The following is a 23,314-nucleotide window of genomic DNA, read 5'->3' on the forward strand; positions in this document are numbered from 1 at the left end:
TTAAGAAAATGTTTACCTGGTCAATTATGAAGAGAGATGAAGCGGCAACGCGGTAATCATCATATGCGGTTGTCCAAACTCCTTTATTTTTAAAAGTCTTTTTAAAATAGAACCCAAAACTTGGACAGGTCACAATTTTAATAAAGAAAATAAAGTTTTTGAAAACACAAGGCATATAATGAAAATTTTGAAATGAGAAAGATATTTCGAAAAACAAATTTTAGTTAGCAGTTTTAGCTCTTGCACCCATAGAGCCCTCTAAGCAGTTTAACGCCATGCAACGATAGACAGGGTCGTTGGAAGTTATACTCATACAACCACGGATTGTTGTTTTTTTTTGTTTTGTTTTTTTTTTTTTTTTAAGAAAATTTTTGAAATCAAATTTGTAAGATTTTTTTTTTTTTAAATGTGGGTCTTACAGTTTAACCACTTGTGACCCCTTTGGTGGACCCTATATGAGCGTGTCGGCTCCTTGCTTGAATTTTCAGGATGAGGAATCATAAAGTATTTATTTATAATCGAACCGCAACTCTTGTATTTCAATTCAAATGAGTGTTCTTTGGAGCTTTCGAGCAAAACATAGTTTTGAAAATATAGGATACTGCCCCTGTGTGTTTAGAATCTCTTTGGATTTTCGATTTCGTTCCTCCACCATTCACCTTTCGAAGCTCCAGATGATCGAGGACCTTAACAATGTTCTATCAGGCTAATGCTCATTGATTTTTCTCTTGATACCATTTTGACCCAAGAAGAAGGAAGAGAAGATGTTTAGAGAGAAAGGACTTGGGAACATATAAGGAACGAGAGAACTTCTTTCTTTTATCTCATCACCCCGGGATTCCTTTCGAATTTTCATCTCGGTGACATTTTTTCCAATGCTTGGGAATCCTTTTGGATTTTAGCCCAAAACATATGAGATTTTCTATTTATTTTCTCATCGCCCCGGGGTTCCTTTCGGATTTTCATCCCAGTGACATTTTTTCCAACGCTTGGGAATCCTTTCATATTTTATCCCAGAAGATGAGATTTTCTTCTCCCTTTTTTTTGTTTTATTTTTTTTTTTTTGTAAGAAAAAGAAGATAAGAATGACAAAGGAATATGAGGGGGAAGAAGAAGAGTCAATGGTGCCCTTTTTTTTTTAGCAATTCGCCTTAAGATCATTTACAAATTCGATCATCTTTCCCTCGTCTAATATCGGTCTTCCTTTGATTTCCCTTGACCTAGGTTGGCATCTAAAATCTCTTTGACAATGGTTGTTGAATCTCCGTTGAACTTTTCCTTTAAACTGCTCCACTTGAACTTTGATTTTTGGACTAAAAATCACTCTCACTTTCATAATCCCTCAGTCTTTTGTATGGATGGATAGGCTCATCAGGGTTTTCCCGTTAATGGAGTACTTGAAGTGTGAGGCATGAATGCCTCATTTGGTTATTTGCAAAGGACGAGTGATCACCCAACTCCTTTTCGGTAATCTTTTTCATTACAAATTTTGAATTTTTTTTCAGAGGTTAACTCCGTGGTAGGCTCCTTCTCAGTGCTCGAGTCGGGCTTAGGTGAGACTCTCGTACAAGAGGAGTGGTTGAATTGGTATTAGATGGCCTTACGACATGTTGGGAGTCAACGACGAAGGGTTCAATCTCATAAAGTTCCCCTGTTGTATTAAATGACTTTATGACATGTTGAGAATCAACAAATAAGGATTCAATCTCATTAGTTGGCTCTATTATATCCTCTTCATGAGAGAAGTTTGCCCCTATTGAATATTTTAATGGGGTTACCCCTACAGGGCTTTCTGTTCAGTTGAGAACTTGTTATTCACATGATGAATTCTCTTGATATGGTGTTGCTCCGATTATCGGAGTCATGTTGTTAATGACTTTTAAAGAGCTTACCTCTTGAAGAGGTAATATGGTCGGATTTTCAATATCCAATTCTTGATCCCAGATTAGTGGACCATTCAAGAACTCTTGTTAAAGTGGCCCAGGTGGGCCCCTTAGAATTTTCAAAGGTTCGAGCTCTATCAACTTCAGTGAAAATGTCAAATCTTTGGGAATAATCAAATTTGGGCTCTTTGCTTCTCCATCATCTATAACTGGGTTCATCTTGAGAGGTGACTCAGTTAAATCTTTTAAGCTTGGCTCCTCATCCCATATAAGTGGGTTGTTGGTGGCCCAGATGGGCCCCTTAGAATTTTCAAATGTTCGACTTCTTTTGATATTGGAGGCGTTGGCCTCTTGTTTGGAACCGTAGTGGGAGACTTTGGGGTGTTGATCCCTTGTTTGGAAGATGTTCCCTTCTCGTTGATCTGAATTACATCAATTTCTAACACGTCGTCCACATCATATTGATCCCTCTTAGCTGGCTCGTCAAGGTTTTGAGGTGAAGGGCTTCCATTTAGCACTTGCTCATTTGCCCCCTCACGAGTTATTGTCCCAGAATTGTGGTCTTTCTTGCCGTCATGGGCTTGGGAGTCCATAGCTTCAAAACATTGGTTTAGCTTATGCTCGAGTTCATATTTCTCTTGCGAGTTTGATTCGTTGTCATACACGTATGAACCATTTATTGTGTTAACTTGGAGGTACGGGTTGAAGGGTTCATATGCCCTAGTATGACTCTTGATGATGGGGATTTCTTGTGTCACTTTTCGGAGTGTATCTTATAGTGGAATTTCGCATGTGATGACCCTTTTCGGAGTGTTTCTTGTAGTGGAATTTCGCATGTGATGACCCTTTCTTGGGTTATAGGCTTGGAGCTAAGGTTATCCTCATTGCTTTGATCTTGTGTGTCTTTAGTTGTTAACTCTTGGATGAGCTTATGCTCGTTTTGTTCTTCGTCGACTGGACTTTCCAGTTGATTTCTTCTTATGCTTCAAGGCCATTGTGGATGTTGTTCAGGTTCGGGCACAGTTTGTAATCCTTTTGAGTTAACCAGGTTGACATCAAAATTGTTTGTCGAAGCATCTAGAGTTTCTGGTTTTTCTATGTCATCAGCCTCTTTCTTTCTGACACTTATCGCGCCATTATTAATGAGGTCCTGAATTATATGCCTGACAGCTCGGTATTCTTCAGTGTTATGGGCATAATTTTCATGCCAATCACACATTCAAGATGTATCGCCTCCATGAAAAGGAGGAATCTTAGCTTCTGTCGGTAATTCTATGAGCCTTGCTTCAGCAACTTCTTAATGACATCGGTCGTAGGCATATCAATAGCTGTGAATTCCCTTTGTGTGGAAGTCTGCAATCTCCATGTGAGAGCATAAATTTTAGTTTTTTCTTGTGAATGGTTTGCAGAAGGTTGCTCTTCTTAATCATGTTCACCTCTCCTTCTTGAGAGGACTCTCCACTAGTCGAGTTATCAAAGTGTCACGACCCTGCCCCCTGACCCCATACCGCACATGTCGGAGGTTAATAGAGTGCAGGACCGCAACATGAGGTGGCGAACACTACTCAAGTGGGAGTGGCTCAACGCATAAAAACACGGAATCAATAGCAAACCATGAAATAAAACTAAAATCCAATCATTGAGACAGATAAAAGTCCAAAAGCACAGCCATTTTATTAACATCTAATATCCAGAAGTTTCTTACAATTTCTCCAAGGCACTAATGGCCCAAAATACAAGGTTAAATATAAACATCACAGTGGCATAACCACTAAATACATACTATGAAAAGCTTTTGAAGGCATCTTTACAAAACTTCAAGCTTCAACCACCCGAACATAGAACAACTACCTGCCTTCAGATCAATGACTAACACTATTTACTCTACAAGCATGGCAGTAAAATGGAATGAGCTAACAACCCAATAAGCAGATCTACACCATTGCATTCCATCTTTATACACAATAATAACAATAAACAGTGCTCACTAATTTAAAGAGGTATCAAGAAAATTTCCTCTATTGTGCCCTTTGACACATTCACCATGAAAGGATAAACACAGTTCAAATATCAAAAGTGCATAAATAAAAAATCATTTCATTTTTAGCAGACAGTATGATTAACAGTTCACAGTTTATGCAGTGAAAGCTAGAGAAGCCTACTCTTGAAATAGAGGCTACAATGATCAGGTCAAATCAATCCTGTAGCATGGAACCTGTACCCTCGTTCAAGAGGGAGGACAACGACAAGTGAGTGTCCCACTTCGTAATGCCCTCACACACCCATGTCCCCAACACGCTTTGTGGTATTCGATAGGCAGTGGCCTTGCAAGACACAACCATCTCCTTATGCCCTCTGGTGAGAGAGCGTTACACTACCATTAGGTGTCCCAATGCGTAGTGCCCATAACAATTGGGGGGGAGCAACCCACCCTATTATCTAATTTCACTTCCCGACCCCATTCCTATCATTAGGGTCAAGGATAGTCAAATTAGTAGCCGACAGAACAGTATTCAACCACCAATGGGTGATCCATTGCGTGGCGGTCAAGGGCACAATATCTCACAGTATAAATAATATCTGACCTATTGCGTAGTGGTTAGAGTCAGTGTCAATTTCATGATCATAGTAAAACAACATCCACTACCAATGGGTGGCCCATTGCGTAGTAGTCAGTATCAGTTTGGCTTATCAGTATCGCAATATCATATTCACAGTATCATAGTGTCATATTCACTGCATCACAGTGTCATATTCGCAGCTCGCATTTCCTGTAATTTTAGACAGTGATGTTCGATCATAATTAGGGTCGTAACTTTCATTCCGTCTTGAATTTGGAGGCGGTTCCAAAACAAATTTTATACTAGACATATCTATCTTTCAAATGGGGGTAGTTTGAAGGCAATTGGACCATGTTTGTCCCTTTAAAGGTTCAAGAAAATAGAGGTTCACTAGTTGTACCCTGTTGTGCTTGTGAGGCAGCGATATATCCTATTTCATACCACTATAAATTTTAATCCGTGAGGTATTTTAAAATAATTTTAAAACCAGAGTTTAAGCCAAGACACGTATCTTTCCAACAAGGTTAGTTTAAAAGCATTTGGACTCCATTTGTTTATTCAAAGGTCTGTGCCCACTAAAGTGATGGTTCCAAGTTTTATTAAAAATTGTCCATAGTGACATACCTTTATAAATAATTGCATAGCTTTCAATCTAGAAAGAATTTAAAAATATTTTTAAAACATGCAACTTTAAGCCTACTCGTAGATCTTTCAAATGGTGGTGGTTTGAAAGAAAATGGACTTCGTTTGGTTAGTCAAAACCAGTGGCAACAGCAGTGACAGTACAAATATCCAGGGAGAACAAGCAACAGTGGCATACTTATATATTTTGGAACATAACTTCACTTTTGTAAGGAATTTCAGCAATGGGCAAACATGAACATTTTACTAGACTCACATATCTTTCTAATGGCAATGATTTGAAGTCAATTGGATATTATTTATCTATCCAAAAGCCTCTTATAAAAATATGCATGTTCCTGGAATTTCACAGTAACACTTTACATGCCTCAAGAACATGTTCCATAACCTTCAATTCTTAGTGAATAACATCATAATAACTATTCCTACGCAATATACACACATAAACATACATTTTCTATAGAATTTGTAAGCCATACATTCATTTTTCAACACCAAAATTCATCATAGAGCAAAGGCACCAATTTCAGTGAAACAAGGCATACGAATCACTACAATACATTCACTTTTTATTACTCATCTTGTAGACAATCAATTTCATGTATTCTCATGGCAGTAGTGTAATGGTGGTGGATCCACTTACTCAAACAGCAATGGTGCCCTCCAAATCTTCTTTTACAATCATCTTCAACTTCAACAATGGCTGCTCCAACAGTGAGGTAGAGAACTTCACCAAGTTTTGTCTTAAAGAGAGAGAGAGAGAGAGATGAGGAAGAAAAGAAGTGACGTGAGTGTGAGAGGGGTAGGCTTAAGTACTGCTAGCTGAGTGGCAACCAAAAGCTGGACAAGTGGCACGTGTGTGGAGGGCAACTGGCAGTTTTACTTCATGCATGACAGTGCCACACACAGCGTTGCTCTTTCTTCTCTTCCAAACGGTGTTGCCCACCCCCCACTCTTCTCTCTTCTGCAAATGGCGTGCCTCTCTTTAACTTCATACACGACGCTACTCTTCACACGTGGCGTTACACCCACGACGTTGCCCTTCTCTCTCTTCGCATCAGCATTGCCCTTCTCTCTCTGTGCACCGGCGTTACCCTTCTCTCTCTCTTTGCAGTCGGTGCTGCCTTTCTCTCTCTCTTCACAGCCGACGTTGCCCTTCTCTATCTTCGCAGTCGGTGCTGCCCTCCTCTCTCTTCGCAATCGACGCTACCCTTCTCTCTCTCTTCACCGCCAACGCTGCCTTTCTCTTTCTCTTCGCAACCGGTGCTGCCCTTCTCTCTCTCCTTGCAGCCGGTGTTACCCCCTTGACACACGCGGCGGTAGGCTTTCCCCCTTTTTTTGCCGCACGTGCTTCAATCCTATCAGACTCCTGCCGTAGTATGTGCTTCCGCGGTCGGGAAATCGTGGTCCATACACAAAGACTATGGTCTTATCCCCCTTAGCTCGCTCATGATACTCTTTCAAGCATAACATCAAATGAGTAAGGGACTTCCCCCATACTAAAAAACATGACATATTCTAAAGTCATATACTCTAATGCCATGCTTACCTTCGTGGCTTCAGGGAGTGGAGTTTCAATAACCCACATAGCGGCCTCTCTGAATCTGATTATAAAGTTAGAAGAAGACTCGCCCGACTTCGGTTTGGTGGAATTAACTCACCAAGGGCAATGAGTCTTGACCTTCCTCCGCGATAGCAAGAGAAAATTGCCTGAACATTTCGTCAGGAGTTGCTTGAGGGTCATCCTTCATGAATCTCCAGTGCCACGTCAAGGATTCTTTTGATAAGCTATGCGAGAACATGACCTTAAGCTCTATGGGTTGGTCTCGCAGTGTGTGGACCATCAATAAGTAGGCATTGATGTGTGCTTCAGAATCCTCTTTTCCTGAAAATCTATTTCTGAACTGCGGCATCACAAACCCCACTGATAAATCTTCTAGATGTCCTAGAATTTCTTGTACATAAGCTTTAGGAGTTGAGAAATATCATATTCTCATTTCTCTAAAGAGTCTTGAAGGCGTTTTATACGAGCGAATTGAGTCATTGTTGTAGCTGTGAGTTGGCTCGGTTGTATGGTATGTTGAACCTGACTTTGTTGTATGTGGCTCGTATAAACTGGCTGTTGGGCTCATGTAGAGGGTTGCCCCAAGGATTGAGCCTGAGGAATGTGTTGAACTTGATGTGCCTCTTGTCGGCTTGTAGACTCACCCGCGCTGAATTGGGTCAGAGAATACCCATCACTCGGAGTTTGCACAACTAGGCCATGCAAGGAGGCCTGCAGGATAGGATCACCACTTAACTAGGGTGGATGACTTAAGCTGCTATGACGACTAGACCTCTGACCTCGGGTGGCTAGGTCTACCTGCCCCTGACCTTGATTGGGTGATCTATCCTTAGGGCTATGGTATTCTCTTGCCTTGACATTGCACTGAAAGAGTGAAGGAATGTCATAGCTACTGTCAGATGGAGTCTACCCTCGAGGTAGACTTGGGCTCAGGTGATCATTAGAATTAGACCTCTGGCCCGTAGTGGGTTGGATTGACAGACTAACAGCCTTACGATTATCGTGGCTTGAGCCAAAATGTTGAGCTTGATCTATGGCTTGAACTTTTGATCTAACTTTCTTGGATTGAGTGCGATGGATGGTGTATCCTCTATTGAGCAGGCCATAAAAGTAAGCATACACCTTAGGATTGTCTTTATATCGAGTTAGGTCGAAACCGTAATCTTTACTTGTGATGGGTTGCTTGGATAGACTTTCTCTAGTTGTATGTGAACCCACTCGCCCAATAACTAGCTGATTACCAAGACTGAAATGTTGGGCTACTATTTGACCATCGGGGTTCACATGGATGAGATCGGCTGACTCATAGATTTGGGCTGGGGCTTTATTCTTGTTGTGCCAACTGGATTTGAGGTTAACCCCTATGTCTTGGAGGATTGCCCCCGGTCTGACCCCTTGACTATTCAACGTGTTACGAACCTTATCAACATGTTGGCTCATGACTTCTAAATGGTGGCCTTGAAGACGGTTTGGACGGCTAGGTTTGGTTCCATGTGGGTCGAGAGTTGGCTCACCGACACGAGTGCTATGGATGATTTGTGAGGGAGCACTGTGACAGTGTCTCTCGGATTGACTAAGTTCTCTAGATCTAGACTAAGCTGGGGCCATGGGGTTGGACCTTGTTCTGCTATGATCCTGGGTCATGATTCCTAGACTCGGTGAGATCTAGACTCAACGCCTCAGGGTAGACCTAGTCTGACTCCAAGGACAAAACCTTAACTAAGACCTAGGCTAGAACCTAGACTGGATGAAATCTGCTAGACTCGGTGGGTTTCTGTTTGGACCTTGAACTAGGGTAAGCGTAGTATAGCTCTAAAAGCAATTCTAAGCTATGCTAAGACCTAGACTAAGATTTAGACTAGATGGGTATGAGTCTCGGTTTGGACGAAGAGTGGGTCTAGGTTCGGACCTGGGTGTGAGCCTGGTTCGGAACTGAACTGAGCTAGGTACAAGCCTGGGCTTGGACCAAGAGGGTTTTGAATATCAGACTGGGCGTGGACTCGAACTGGATCAAGGTTGAGTTAGGCGCAAGCCCTAGCTCGGACAAAAAGGGGGCCTAAGTTCAGACCAAGATTTGAACCTGGTTCGGACCAAGGCTAGGCTGGGTACAAGCCTAGACTTAAACCCAGAGAGTTTTGATAATCAAACCAGGTGTGGACTCAGACTAGATCAAAGATTAAGTTAGGCACGAGCCCTAGCTCGGACCAAAAGGGGGGGCCCAGGTTCAGGCCAATATGTGAACCTTGTTCGGATCTAGGCTAGGCTGGGTATAAGCCTGGACTTACACCAAGAGGGTTCAGCTCGAACTAGAAATGAATCAAGACTGAGGCCTAAGATTAATCAACCATAATAAGCAAACACAACACTCAAAAAATTTTGACCTAAATTATGGGTAGGCTCGGTCTGAGTGGGTTCCTAACTATTGAAATGCGGCTAGGCTGAGTAGGTCCCCACGTAGGTCCTCGCTTCCAGTTATAACATTTCCACCAGGTCCTACTATATGTGGAGTTGCTTTGAGGCAAAGGATTACGGAGGGGCGCTCACAGTTAAAGTTATGTGAATCCCAACCGCCTCGGCTCTCAATGCTAGGTTCCCCTGACATAGTTATTATGGATTTTGGGGGTTTTAGAAAATATTTATTGGTTTACCAAGCATTCCCGGTCTGGTGTGTACAAGAGTGTGTAAAGAAGCACACAAATGAAAAGAAAAAAAATAGTAGACAGGCAAACACAATGCAAGAAAAATGTGAGCACTTGGCACAAATCGTGCCAAGTGAGGTGTGCTTCTGGTTGGGTTTTTGACCGACCAAAAGCTCAATTCAGATGTGGGGGTAACCAACCCCTAAGAAGGTATTCAATCAAAACAGTGAAACCAGACACAGTCCGTTCCTAGTCGAGTGTGCCCCGTATTGAGGGTGACTCAATCAGGGGACAATTAGAGAGAGAGTGCAGGTGGCTCTGGAAATTTTTTTTTGATGAATAGAGAGAAGCGGCAAATGTTGAATCGCAAGCAAAGAAATGCAAGAGATTTTTTTTTTGGAAAGAGGGAGAGGCCTAAATTTGTTTTTGTTTTTTAAGTAAATATTTTTCTTTTTTTTAGAAACTGAAGTCGCTTTAAAAAAAAAAAACAACTTTAGTAGCCAAACTGACTTCTTCATTTTTTTTAACAAAATAGGCATTCAAAATTTTTTTTTCTTTATTTTTCTTGCAATAATTTTTTTGTTTGTTAAGAAGAAAAGCCTTGAAAGTTCTTTTTTTTTTTTTTTTTGAGGTTTCCTTCCATTCTTTTTTTGAAACAAAGAGACTTCCAAAAAAAAAGTTTGTTCTTAATAAAATTTCCTTTTTGAAAATGAGAAAGGTCTTTAAAGGGTTTTTTTTTAGCAAGATGCCTTTAAAAGATTTTTTTGTTTTTTTGAAAAAGAAAGTGGCTTAAAAAAAAGTAATTTTTAGCAAAAGAGTGTTTATTTGTTTTTTTTTTAACCAAATAAGCTTTTGTTTTTCTTACAAAGCAAATTTTCTTTTTTTTAGAAATGAGAAAGGCCTTAAATTTTTTCATTTTTATTTTTTGAAAACAAGTTGCTTTAAAAAAAAAAAAAAAGAATTTTCTCTCTCCCTTGCCCTTAAAATTTCTCTCTCACGATTTTTTTTTTTTTGGTTATTTTCTCTCAATCTCCCTTCTAAAGATCTTTCTTCCTTACTTTCTCTCAATTTTGTTTCCCTATTTCTTCTCCAGGTTTTCTCTTAATCTTCTTATACTATTTTTTTTTTTCTTGTTTTCTATGGATCTCCCTCCCAGTATCTTTTTCTCCCTATTTTCTCTCAATCTTCTTTCCTTATTTTTTCTCCTTATTTTTTCTCAATCTCACTTCTTTATCGATCTCTATCTAAATCTTCCATAAATTTCCTCTCAAGGGATTAGTTGCTATCTTAACAACTCACACACCTCCTCCTACTTAATATGAAGTCACGTACTATGGATAAAAAAAATTATCTCGTGAATATCAAACAAGATTAAAATTGGTAACCATTTAAAAAAATTAACTCCAAAGAATGAAAATAGGGTTTTTCCTTCTGTTTTTAACCAAATAATTCTTAGCAAGAGAGGAAACTTGAATGCGAATAAAGCTAATCTAACCAAATTGTAAGCAACAGAAAGCAACTACAAAACTAATCAAGCAATATCATAAGCACCAAAAACTAATATATGTAAAAAAAATGCACAGGCTTTATCCATCCAAATCATAAGCAACAAAGAGCATGGATTTCTTTTAGAAAGGGAAGATGAGGATGTCACAACAAGGAAATCCACACGAATAAATAAAATAAATAAATAAACAAATAAATAAATCTAAAGAAGAGATTCAATGAAAGTGGGAATGGTGATAGTGGTGCATACTATGAACCCGTTCCCAAAACAGAAAAGAAACGCCGTTTAAAAATCCCACAATTTTTATTTTATTTTATTTTATTTTCCTGACAAGCATATAAAATAAAATAAAATAAAATAAACAAAATGCTATGAGAAAGAAATAAAACGAGATTTTCCTATGGAAAAAGTTTTTTCTTTCTCGTTCTTTTTTTTTGTTTATTTTATATTTTTATTTTTCGTGAACAGATCTAGCTCGAAATGCCTCATGAAGGGCGCCAAACTGTTTATAATTTATGATGTCATAGGCCCGCCCGATTCTTCAACAATGGGCATTTTTTAAAAAATTATAGAAACCTAAGGTCCGCACAACCTCGCCACGTGGCTCTTTTTAATTCGCACGCGTTATTCTCGTTGGGTACAAAGAGGTATTTATTCACTAACATTTCTTTTTACCTCTTCGATGCGGGATACTGTGAAAAGGAATTAATTTGAAACATTAATATATTATATATTTTGTTTGCACTTTTAATATTATTAAGTTGTATGTTTCATATTGGTTATCAAATGCCTTTTGTGTATGGAGAATGTTGGTTCGAATCCCCTCTTGAGTGGAAATATTGTTTTTTATTTTTATTTTTCAAAATTTTTTCTTATAAAAAAGAATGGTTTTTTTTATCAATTTCACTTTTTGTTAAATTTTTTTCTTATAAAAAAAATCAAAGGTTTTTTTATCAATTTCGCTTTTTGTCAAATTTTTTCGTTATCAATAAAATAAAAAGTTTCTTATAAAAAAAAATGAAAGGTTCTTATCAATTATTTTTCTTGTCAAAATTCTTTTTTTTGTCAAAAAAATAAAAGGTTTTTGTCAAAAAAATAAAAATTTATTGTCAAAAAAATAGTTCTTATAAAAAAATAATAATACAACAAGTACTTTTTGTCAAAAAAAATGTTCTTGCTAAAAACAAAAAAAAAATGTAATACGACAAACATTTCTTGTAAAAAAATAAAAGGTTTTTGTCAAAAAAAATTAAAAGTTTATTATCAACAAACCATTCTTTATTGTAGTCCATGTACGAGAAAAAATATCTCAATATTCACATACTGATGAAAAAAATGAAAATTAATGATGTAGTACCCCAATTTCTTATTGGATTCCTAAAAAACAACATTTATAATGAATTTTAATAAAAATTTTAGATTGTTTTTAAAGCTTAATCCGACCGATTTGGTCGATTCTCGATCCAGATCGTTGATCCACCGATCCGAATGGGTTTTTGGAGTGCCCGATCCGAGCCACCGATTCGTTTTTTAAACCACTGCCACAAAGTGATAGAGAATGTGGGGAAAATCGAATTCTGATATGAGGTCAGATCTACTTAAAATGAGCAGATCTGCTCTCAGATCAGTGTTAGGGCCACCATAGATCCGAAATACGAAACAATGAATAAAAAGTAATAAACTAATTATTTCTAATTAAAATATAATAAAAACATAAAAGAAATAATAAAAGAGTAAGAAACAAGACCAAACCAGGCCAGATGGCCCAGGACCCCCGAGCCTTCGAGGGCTCGCCTATATTAGAACCGGTGTCCTCTTTGTTTTTTTTTTTCCAAGTGTTGACTAGGCTTTAGCCTGGTTGAGTGGTTTTCTGATCTAAAGATAGCTTAGAATAGGGTTTCTTAGGTCTAGGTTTTCTTTCTTTGGGCTCTCTCTTTAACTTCTAGCCTCCTACGTCCCAGCTCCTTTTTTCTAACTTATACGTCCCACCTTTTTAAGAGGTGCCCCTAGTCTGCCACGTACCACCTCCTTCCCAAAAAAGGGACGTCAATTTTATTTTTTGCAGAGACCTAATAGGACGGTAGAATAAATAACTACTAAAACATGAGGATTTTCTAGGTGTGGAATGGAAACTACTAAAAGCTAGAGATTTGCTAGGTATGGAATGTATAACTACTAAAACTACAAGATTTGCTAGGTGTGGATCATAGAATGGGACTACGGATTGTGGTGGTCTATTGTTTAGGGGTCTACTAAAATAGTGTAGTCCTATGGGTTAAGGAAAACCATGGAATTTGTCAATTTTAAAATGAGGTGTGTATACACATTTGTACTATTTTTAAGCTACACATTATATATATATATATATATATATATATATATATATATATATATATATATATATATATATATATATATATATATATATATATATATATATAATTTACCTATATATATATATATATATATAGGTAAATTATTCCCAATGCCTATAAGCAAAAATGAACGATGATTTCGCCTACTCTCATCACCATCCAAAGTTCATCGCACGGTCACGATTGTCCGATAGTGTTTCATTTTTCATGTTTTTTGAAAAAAAAAATTGGAATGATTTGAAACTTGGAGTATGTGTACATCCTAGTGAGGCGTACCTAATAAAAATATAAAAAAAATAATTCGTAAAAAATAAATTGATCAAAATTCCCCCGAAACGTTTCGGGGATATTTTGATCAATTTGTTTCATGTAAAACATTTTTTTGATATTTTTTGTAGATTCGCCTATTTTTTATGAACACATTTCCAAATTTCAGGTTATTCCAATTTGCAGAAAAAAAATAAAATGAAAAACTGCCAAACGATTGTGGTCGTGAGATGAACTTTGGACAGTGATGAGGGTAGGCAAAATCACTGTTCATTTTCACTTATAGGCGTATATGGAAGATACTACAAAAGACCTATACGTGAAAATGAATAGTGATTTCCCCTACTGTCATCACCGTTCAAAATTCATGGCAAAGTCACGATTGTCTAGTAGTGTCTTATTTTTAATTTTTTTTCTACAAATCGAAGTGACCTGAAATTTCGAGCGTGTGTTCATCAAAAATAGAAAAATCTATGAAACAGATCAAAACAATATTTTACATGAAAAAACTTGACCAAAATACCCCCACAAAGTTTTGGGGGTATTTTGGTCAATTTTATTTTTACGAATTACTTTTTTTATATTTTTATTACGTGCGCCTAACTAAGATGTAAACACACTCTAAATTTCAGATCATTCCTGTTTGTATAAAAAAAATGAAAAATATGACACTACTAGAAAATCGTGACCATGCGAAGAACTTTGGATGGTGAAGAGGGTAGACAAATCACTGTTCATTTTCGCCTATAGGCGTTAGGAAGAATTTTATAGGCGAAAATGAACAGTGATTTGCCTACTCTCATCACCTTCAAAGTTCATCGCACGATCACGATTGTCCGGTAGTGTTTCATTTTTCATTTTTTTTTATACAAATCGAAATAATATGAAATTTGGAGCATGTTTACATCTTAATGAGGCGCACCTAATAAAAAAAAAAAAATTCTAGAAAATAAAATTGATTAAAATATCCTTGAAACTTTTCGGGGGTATTTTGATCAAGTTTTTTCATGTAAAATATTTTTTTGATGCTTTTCATAGATTCATTTATTATTTTATAAACAATTGTTTCAAATTTCAGGCCGTTCCGATATGTAGAAAAAAAATTGAAAAAATTGAAGACTACCGGACAATCGTGACCGTGCGATGAATTTTGATAGTGACGAGGGTAGGCGAAATCACGGTTCATTTTTGCCATTAGGCATTTTGTAGTGTCTTCCATATATATATATATATATATATATATATATATATATATATATATATATATATATATATATATATATATATATATATATATATATATATATATATATATATATATATATATATATATATAGGAAAAGTCTTCCCAACACCTATAGGTGAAAATGAACAGTGACTTTGCTTATCCTCATCACCGTCCAAAGTTCATCGCACGTGCACGATTGTCCGGTAGCATTTTATTTTTTCATTTTATTCTATAAATTGGAATGACTTGAAATTTGGGACGTGTGTACATTTTAGTGAGGTGTATCTAATAAAAAAATAAAAAAATAATTCACAAAAATTAAATTGATCAAAATACCCCCCGAAAGATATTTTTAGTAGATTCGCCTATGTTTTATTAACACACGCTCCAAATTTCAGGTCATTCCGATTAGTAGAAAAAAAATGAAAAATAAAACACTACTTGACAATTTTGACCATGTGATAAACTTTGGATGGTAATGAGGATATGCGAAATCACTGTTCATTTTCGCTTATAGGCATTTTGTAGTATCTACCATATATATATATATATATATATATATATATATATGGGAAAGTTGATATAGAGCCTAGGCTCTAAACAATCAAATTAGAGCATGGATATGAAAAAAATGGATTTCAAGTTTTGAAAATAGTGCATCTTGTAATGTATTTTTGGACTGTCAATTTTCAAGATTTTAAAGTTTCCATAGATCTGCTCAACCTACTTTATTTTTTAATAAATTTTATAACTAAAGATGAAAATATAATTTAAGACTATCATAAAACTTTCCAGTATTGAAACTATATTTCTTGACACTATTTGAAGGTAGGCTCTAATTTGATTGTTTAGAGCCTCGGCTCTATACAAACTGCATCAATATATATATATATATATATATATATATATATATATATATATATATATATATATATATATATATATATATATATATATATATATATGGGTTTGTCTAGAATTAAGAACCCCTCAAAATACAAATGTTACTTTTAGAAGGGGTTGTGATGGGTGTATTTATCAAAAAGATCATTTACTTTTATTCAAAAATTTATTTTAGGAAAATTATCGTTAATATACCTATATTTTATTATAATCGAAAAAAAGCCCCAATTTTTCAAACCTTACCGACAGCCTTTTTCACAATTTTCAGCTTCTTGTGAACCAAAATAACTTTCATGATAATCTTTTTATCGTAAAGAACATTACGGTAATTTAAATACCGTAAAAAGTTGAAGAAGTATTACAGTAATTAAAATACCGTAATACCTTAAAGTAGTATTACGTGTAATTTAATTGCCCTAATATTGCCTACACCTCATTAAAAACAGCACAAAAGATTTTTTACTCCCTTGGAAGTCTACTATCTATTTACTCCCTCGGTAAAAATCTATACTAGCTGTATTTTTCATATCTCAAATTTTTAGGATATAATCTCTACTACTTATAGAATAAGTTCAGGAAAAGAAATTTTTCAAGTAAATTCTTTTGTATATTAGAAAAACCTAACACTTCAATATCGAATAGAAACTATCCAAATCAAAGAGTTAGATTTAAGTGTCCCAGAACTCACAATTCAATTCTTTCAAAAATAATTTAGTAATTTTTATATAGTTATCAAAATTTTAAAACAAAAGCATTCTTAAAAAGATGTTCTTGAGCGAGGGAGTAGATCCACATCATGCTCCCATATGAACATGGATTTTTTGAAAAATAGAGCTCCGAAGAAGACTATTGCAAAGGGAGGAGAGGGGTTGTCACACCCCAAGAATTTACAATACTGTTATTTCTGAGAAGTGACAGTCAAAACATATATACATCTCTTGATAAGACAAATTTACAGTGGCGAATTCTTACACAGTAACAAAAGAAAGCTTAAGCACAACTACAATATCTTCCAAAGTTGATCCTGACGAGCACTCAAACTGAAACCGCAGTTATCCAGAAAAATATTTACCATAGTTTGATGAGTTTGGCTACTCAGTAAGTGATCATCATAATCCTAAAAATAATTATGGTTGAAAGATATCAATATTTCCAAAAAGGAGATCTATTAACATAAATGCATTAACAGTTTCACTTTCAAAAATGCATAATTAAGTATAATTCGAATAATTGAAATGCATATAACATTTTAACGACAGTGCATAATTCAAAGGATTTCACAAAATACCCTACTGGCGTCCCAAGTAGGTCACTTTTATATACCCCATCAGCGTCCTGATGGGTCCACTTAATCCCTATTGGCATCCCAGATAGGTCCACTTAATCCCTGCAGGTCCACTTATACCTCACCGGCGTATCGAATGAGTCCACTTAATCCCTACCGGCGTTCCGGATAGGTCCACTTATACCTCACCGGCGAACCGGATGAGTCCACTTGCATACTTAAATTATTTCTAAATCTCTTTAAACATTCGAAAGCAGCAATATCATGTACTCAACATATCACTGAAATCATTAATATGAATTTCACTGAAACCATTAATAACAGTCACTCTAAAAAACTAACCAATCAAATATCTTGGGCTCAAATTTAGAAAGGTAGCAGTTCGTAAAAACATTTGAGCATAATTGCCAATTTAATATGTATAGAAAAACTCTTATAGAATTTCAAGAATATGGAATTATCACAATTTATGAGATGTCAATTCACAAATAAATATTTCACAGACAATGCTATAATCAATTACAAGAATATCAGTTTTCAGATAATAAGGCAGTCATTTACACATGAAATTTACAATGTCTAAATATTCAAAAATACTAGAAAGAAATCTCACAAATTTACTAAAAGCAGAAATATCCCATTTATTTCTAATAATTTAACAGTATCTAAAATTTTCTAACAATAGACAAGAAAAATAAATAAATTTATTTTTAAGAATTTACAGCCTTTGGAATTTCTAACATAGATAAATATCACAATTTTATTAAAAAGATTATTTTTCAAAATAATGAGGTAGCTTGCGCATAAAATTTATCGCACCTAAAATTCATGATAATAAGCAGAAATAATTATTTCATTTCATTTTTTAAAAAGAACGGATTATTTTTCAATATAATGAAGTCACTTACCTAAAATATTTGAAAGGGAGCTTCCGATAAAAATTCGGCTAAAGAGAGATCTCAAAATTTTCTAGGGTAGGAGTCCTCGCCTCTCATATTTAAACTCTTATGACGCCTTATTATAATATTTTATTAAGTTACACCTCATACACGAGGTGTAACCATTATATTACCTCTGGTACGCTTAAAGCCCACATCCACTGGACGTGGCAAGGCAGCAACAAACAAAACAAATTCAAACCAAAAGCTTTTAAAACTAGTGATGGTCCCTAAAGACCATTATGCTCATATGAATCATCACTTATTAAAAGTTTGCCTTTTTTTTTTTTTTTTTTGGAATTTTAGAATTATTACAGAGGTAGCCCTGAAATTAGCTTCAGTTGGAAGCTTTTCAACCAATAGGGGTTTGGAATTGATCGGGAAAGTATTACGGTAATAAGAATACCATAAAGAATTCCCCACACATTACTGTAATTAAATTACCGTAATAATAATTCAAACTATTATCGTATTTAAATTACCGTAATACCCTTTGAATTTTTTACGGTGTTTTAATTACCGTAAAGCATAAAATGTATTACGGTAAAAAGACTACTGTGAAGGTTTTTGGCCCAAAAAAGCCGAAATTTGTGAGAAATGGTGCAGGCGAGGTTTTTAAAAGTTAGGGTTTTTTTTTCAATTTTACTAAAATAAAGGTACAATAGCGATAATTTCTTTTTAATTTAATAGATAACTTAACTATTATGCAATAGCAAATTTAAAATTTTTATAAAAGTAAAATGTCATTTTGGAAGTTAGTGTCCTCGAACTTTATTTGTAGAGTGACATTGTCTTTTAGTAAAAAATCCAACTTTACCCTTATGGAGATGACAAAAATACATTTTGTCTTGTAGTGATATTGACAAAATTATCTTTACTTAATGATTGATAAAAAAATAAACCGTAAAATTAATAAATCTACCATTCACAACTCATTCTGCCATAAACCTATGTAATTTGAAGAGTTGTGAACTTTAAATTACCCCTATATATATATATATATATATATATATATATATATATATATATATATATATATATATATATATATTAATTTAAAATCAGATTGGATCCACTTGTACCCTGATCCGAACTAAATTAATATCTATATCTAAAATTTCGATCCAAATCTGAATTTCATATTCAAATCTTAGATCCAAACCCAAATCAAAATAAAATCCGAAATTCAAGTTTCGAATTCAAATTAGGTAAATTTTCGGCGCTAACAAAAAGATAAATAAGCAAAGGCACATTCAAGAGGAGAGAGAAAGAGAGTGAATTCAAACTTGGACACAAGTGCATTGAGCATCATCGACCATTTCATATCAGATGAGATAATGATCAAAAGGTATAGGACAAGAGAGAAAGCGGGTTGATAGGCGTAAACACAGAGAGATGTGTTCTTTAAGTTCTTTAATGGTAAATTATTGTAAAAATCTAAAAACGCACAGGTACATGCTTTGCAGTAAACCAGGTCATTTAAATAACCATAGGAATCCTAGCCTTCCATAACCTAAAAATTCTACTTGCATTGCTAGACTATACCAGATGTTTTTCTGATCAAGATAAAGGTGGACATCACGGAGAAGGGGACTTCGTTCAACCTCAAGCGGGACATTTATCAGATTTTGCAGTAATTATGTAAGGAAAAGTAGGGGGCATAGGAAAGTATGCAAGGGTGGCAAAGGACCCAGACCCGACCCGGGATCCAACGGCTAGAACTGACTTGTGTCCGAGTATGGGTCCAAAAAATAGAACCTGGCGGATCGGGACCAGGTCCAAATTTTGGATTCGAAAACCATTCGGTTTGAGTCCAAGTCCAAATTTTTGAGCACCTGCATTCGATAGGGTGGCCTTAATTACAGAGGAGGGATTGGAAACAGGAAACTATATTTCCAAAAAGCCAGCCTTTTCTCGAACTTATCAAAAATAGGACCCCAAAGAGCTTTTCTAGGTTTCCCGAGACTAAGAGGGAGACTAAAAAAAATAGGGCCTCAAAGAGCTTTTCTAGGTTTCCCGAGACTAAGAGGAAGACTGAGGTACGAGGTTGGAAGAAAATCCAGTCCACAGCCCCATCTGAGGGCAAAAGATTGAATTAATTGTTGGTCCACCCTAACCCCTATCATATTGGAAGTAAGGAAATTCACGTAGCTAAATGGAAACAGTTGAGAAAGAAAAACAAGTTGTCTATTTGGTTGAGAGAGGGCTTGCAAAAAAGCAACGTATCATCAAGTTCTTGGTGCCCGAAACTAAGCCTTGCACAAACCCAACGTTGTATAAGTGGAAGATGGATCTATTGAAAATTTCGCCGGCTATGGCGAACAAGAAAGGGAATAAGGGATCCCTTTAGAAGAAGCCCTTAGAGGACGGGAAGAAGCCTTGCAGGGTACAATTGATAATGATAGAAAAAAGAGGTTACGAACGCAACCACGTGTCCATTTCCTCCACCTGTGGCCAAAGCCCATTCTCCTTTTAGCCTTGTCAAGGAAATCCTAGTCCACGTGGCCATAAGCCATCTCCCAATCCAGCTTTATGAGTCCCGAGGTTTTGGAGGTAAACATGGAGTGTATGCACTCATGCTCCAACCAAAGCTCCAACGAGAATTTGCTGGTCTTTAATGAACGCACTTTAGTTGTGCGAGATGACCGACTCCAGGACAAATTTAATTCTAGAAGAGAGGATACTATTCACCAAACTAATGGGTTTGAAATCTTTTAGCTCCACCTCACCCTCTACTTTGGGGATAACGTCTACAAAGGTAGTGTACATGACCTTGTTAATGAATCCCCTATCATAAAATTTGTCACAAAAAGCCAATAAGTCCAGGAGTAAAAGCTCCCAAAAGCGATTATAAATAGCTATTGGAAATCCATCTGGGCCGGGGGCTCTATCTAGGCCCTAGTCTGTACTAGCTGAGACTATTTCCAATTCTAGGAATAGCACTTCAAGACTTTGAGCTCGGGCAGGTGAAAGTGAGAGGAAATAAAGCTCCTCCATTTGGGTCCTAGGCTGGGGGCAGGGCAGAAAAGAGATCCTTGAAGTTTCTTCTACTCTAGGAGGGTCATCCATAATGACCCCTGGGACTGAATTTGTGTAATGAGATTTTCACTTTTTATAAAAATAACCATTGTTGAGATCTCCTTTCTTGAGCCACCTGAATCTGACTCTGGAATGCACAGCCCAAAAGATCTCCACCTTCCAAATGGTGCATTGAAAGTCAGCTTTGTATTGCGATCTCAGGAGCTGCTCATTCAAAGAAAGAGAACGGGACTCCCCAAGAGTGTCGAGGTCATGAATTGCAGAGGGTAGAGAAAGTAAGTTTCATAGCCCTAAAATTCCCAGGTAAGTTCTTCTTGCTCCTAGTTTTGAGGGAGGGCCTTTTTGAGGAGATTGAGTTTTTGTTGGAATCCAAAAACAGCCCAACCTCGAACTAAGGAGGAAAAAGCGGACCACCAGGAAGGAACAAGGGAGGATTCCTCGAGCCACACCATTTCAAAGCGGAAAGGTCTAGGGCCCCCCTAAGTGAGTGGTGGTAATCTAGGAGAGAGGTTTTTGGTCGGAGATAGTTTTGGATAAAACCCGTGAGAAGGTGCTTGGGAAGAAGGCCTCACACTCCAAACTATATGGGAAACGATTAATCTGGGAAAGGGAAGGGGATGGAGAAGAGTGATTCGACCAAGTGAATCTCCCTCCAAGAGAATGATACCCATGAGATCATTGTTAGCTATCCAATCCAGCAAAATCCATTGTAGCCTGAGAAATAGTGGAAGTACTTGATATTTCAAAAGGGAAAAATTTACATAGAGCCAAGGCTCTAAACAATCAAATTCAAGCCTACATCAAAACTTTCACTAGAAGAGGTTGTTTTGATCCCTAAATATTCTCAAATCGATCATCTCGACATCAAGATGCATGAATATGAGACAAAAAATGGATTTCATGTTTTCGACGTAGTGTATTTTATAACGCATATTTGGACCATCGATTTTCAAGTTTTCATAGATCTCTCGATCTACATTATTTTTTAAGCTTTAAACTTCATGAAATTAAGATGAAAATATATTTTAAGGCAATAAAAAAGATTTCCAGTATTGAAACCGCATTTATCAACACTATTTGAAGGTAGGCTCTAATTTTGATTGTTTAGATTTGGTGGGGAGACGGCACCGATAATTTGGTGCCGATTAGAGTTAAAACAGAGGGTTGATACTGAGAGCAGTCGGAAAGGACGAAGGACGTCTTTTGGCTAAAACGGAGGATGTCTTTTGGTTCGGAGAAAGGCAACCATCATGAATTAAGTTTTAATTTTATTTAGTCAAAGTTTTTCAAATATTTTCCTAGTTAGATATATTAATGAAAATTTGAAATTTTAAACCGTTTAAAAATTAAAATCTATATGATAAATTTTCAATACAAACACCTAATAGGCAATGCAAATACCTGACATGGGGCTTTTTTTTTTAAGTGAATTTTCTTTACTGTTCTGTATTTGAAGTACAGAATAACTATCTTAAAATAAATAGATATCAATAAGTTTTTTATCCGATGTTTGAAGTACCGAACAACTATATTAAAATAGATGGAGATGGGTAAGCTCTAATACCATGTCCCTTGCATAATGGCAGGCTCCTCCCCTCTGCACCGTTGGTCCACCCAGGTACCGCGCACGCCTTAATGAAATTTCAAAGTGGTTTGTCCATTTCAATTAATAGTAGTTTTCTCCATAAATTTTTTCATCTCCGTAAAAATGAATGCTCTCGCCATCTCTCTGTAGCATTTTCCTCTGTCTAAACCTTTTCAATACTTTCACTCCCTGCAACACTGGTAAAATGTCAGCCCCTGAGTGAAGTCGAGGTTGTGGGATGGGATGAGGATTGAGGAGCGAGAAAGGATTAGAGAGACAGAGACGGATGGCGATCGGGTGAGAAAGGGCTAAATAGAGAGAGAGGAATGGTGATGATACGAAGGCGTGCAGGGAGTTGCAGAGGTTCCTTTAACATCTGAGGAGCTTGAGTATCGGCCAAGCCTCAGCTGCAGAGAGAGAGTCTGACTTTCGCTTCACGCCAGAGTTTGGGGAAGAGAAAGGGTATCTCTGCAAGTTCCCCAAAACCTGCGTGCTCTTCTTCTCTCTCATCTTTTTCGTCCAATCCTTTGTAACACACCCCACCAAAACCCCAGTTTCTCCCCATTCTTCAATCTTTTAACTGCAAGTAAGAAAACAAAGAGTGCACTGCCTTTCTTTTCTTCAGACCTACGGACGACAGATAAAGGGCTTGTGTCTTCCATTTAAAAAATACGAGGTCTCTGCCATCGAATAGGGACTTCAGCAACCAGAGATATAATCTGAAACCTGCGAGTGCGAGAAAATCTTCAAAGCAAAGCATATGCTCTCTCCCTCCCGCGCAAGGAGTCAATGTTGAGGATATACAGTCGTTGAGGCAAAATCTTTTGAGGAGAGGAGGGCCTCCAATCCTTTGGGTTTGCTTCCTTTGTTCCGTAACAAAAAAACTTGGAAGTCACAT

At 36.6% G+C, this 23,314-nt stretch overlaps 1 long non-coding RNA gene across 1 annotated transcript; it reads right to left on the reverse strand.

Moving 5' to 3' along the window:
• Positions 1-16,441: 16,441 nt before the first annotated feature.
• Positions 16,442-23,314, reverse strand: LOC148780437 (uncharacterized). Its single transcript, XR_016040730.1, has 2 exons — positions 22,396-23,314; positions 16,442-16,686 (listed from the first exon to the last, which is right to left on the reverse strand). It is a non-coding gene; the product is annotated as an uncharacterized LOC148780437 (long non-coding RNA).

Source organism: Amborella trichopoda, chromosome 9 (assembly GCF_054954075.1).
Source record: "Amborella trichopoda isolate Santa Cruz 75 chromosome 9, AtrichopodaSantaCruz75HAP2 v2.0, whole genome shotgun sequence".
Taxonomy (NCBI): Eukaryota; Viridiplantae; Streptophyta; class Magnoliopsida; order Amborellales; family Amborellaceae; genus Amborella; species Amborella trichopoda.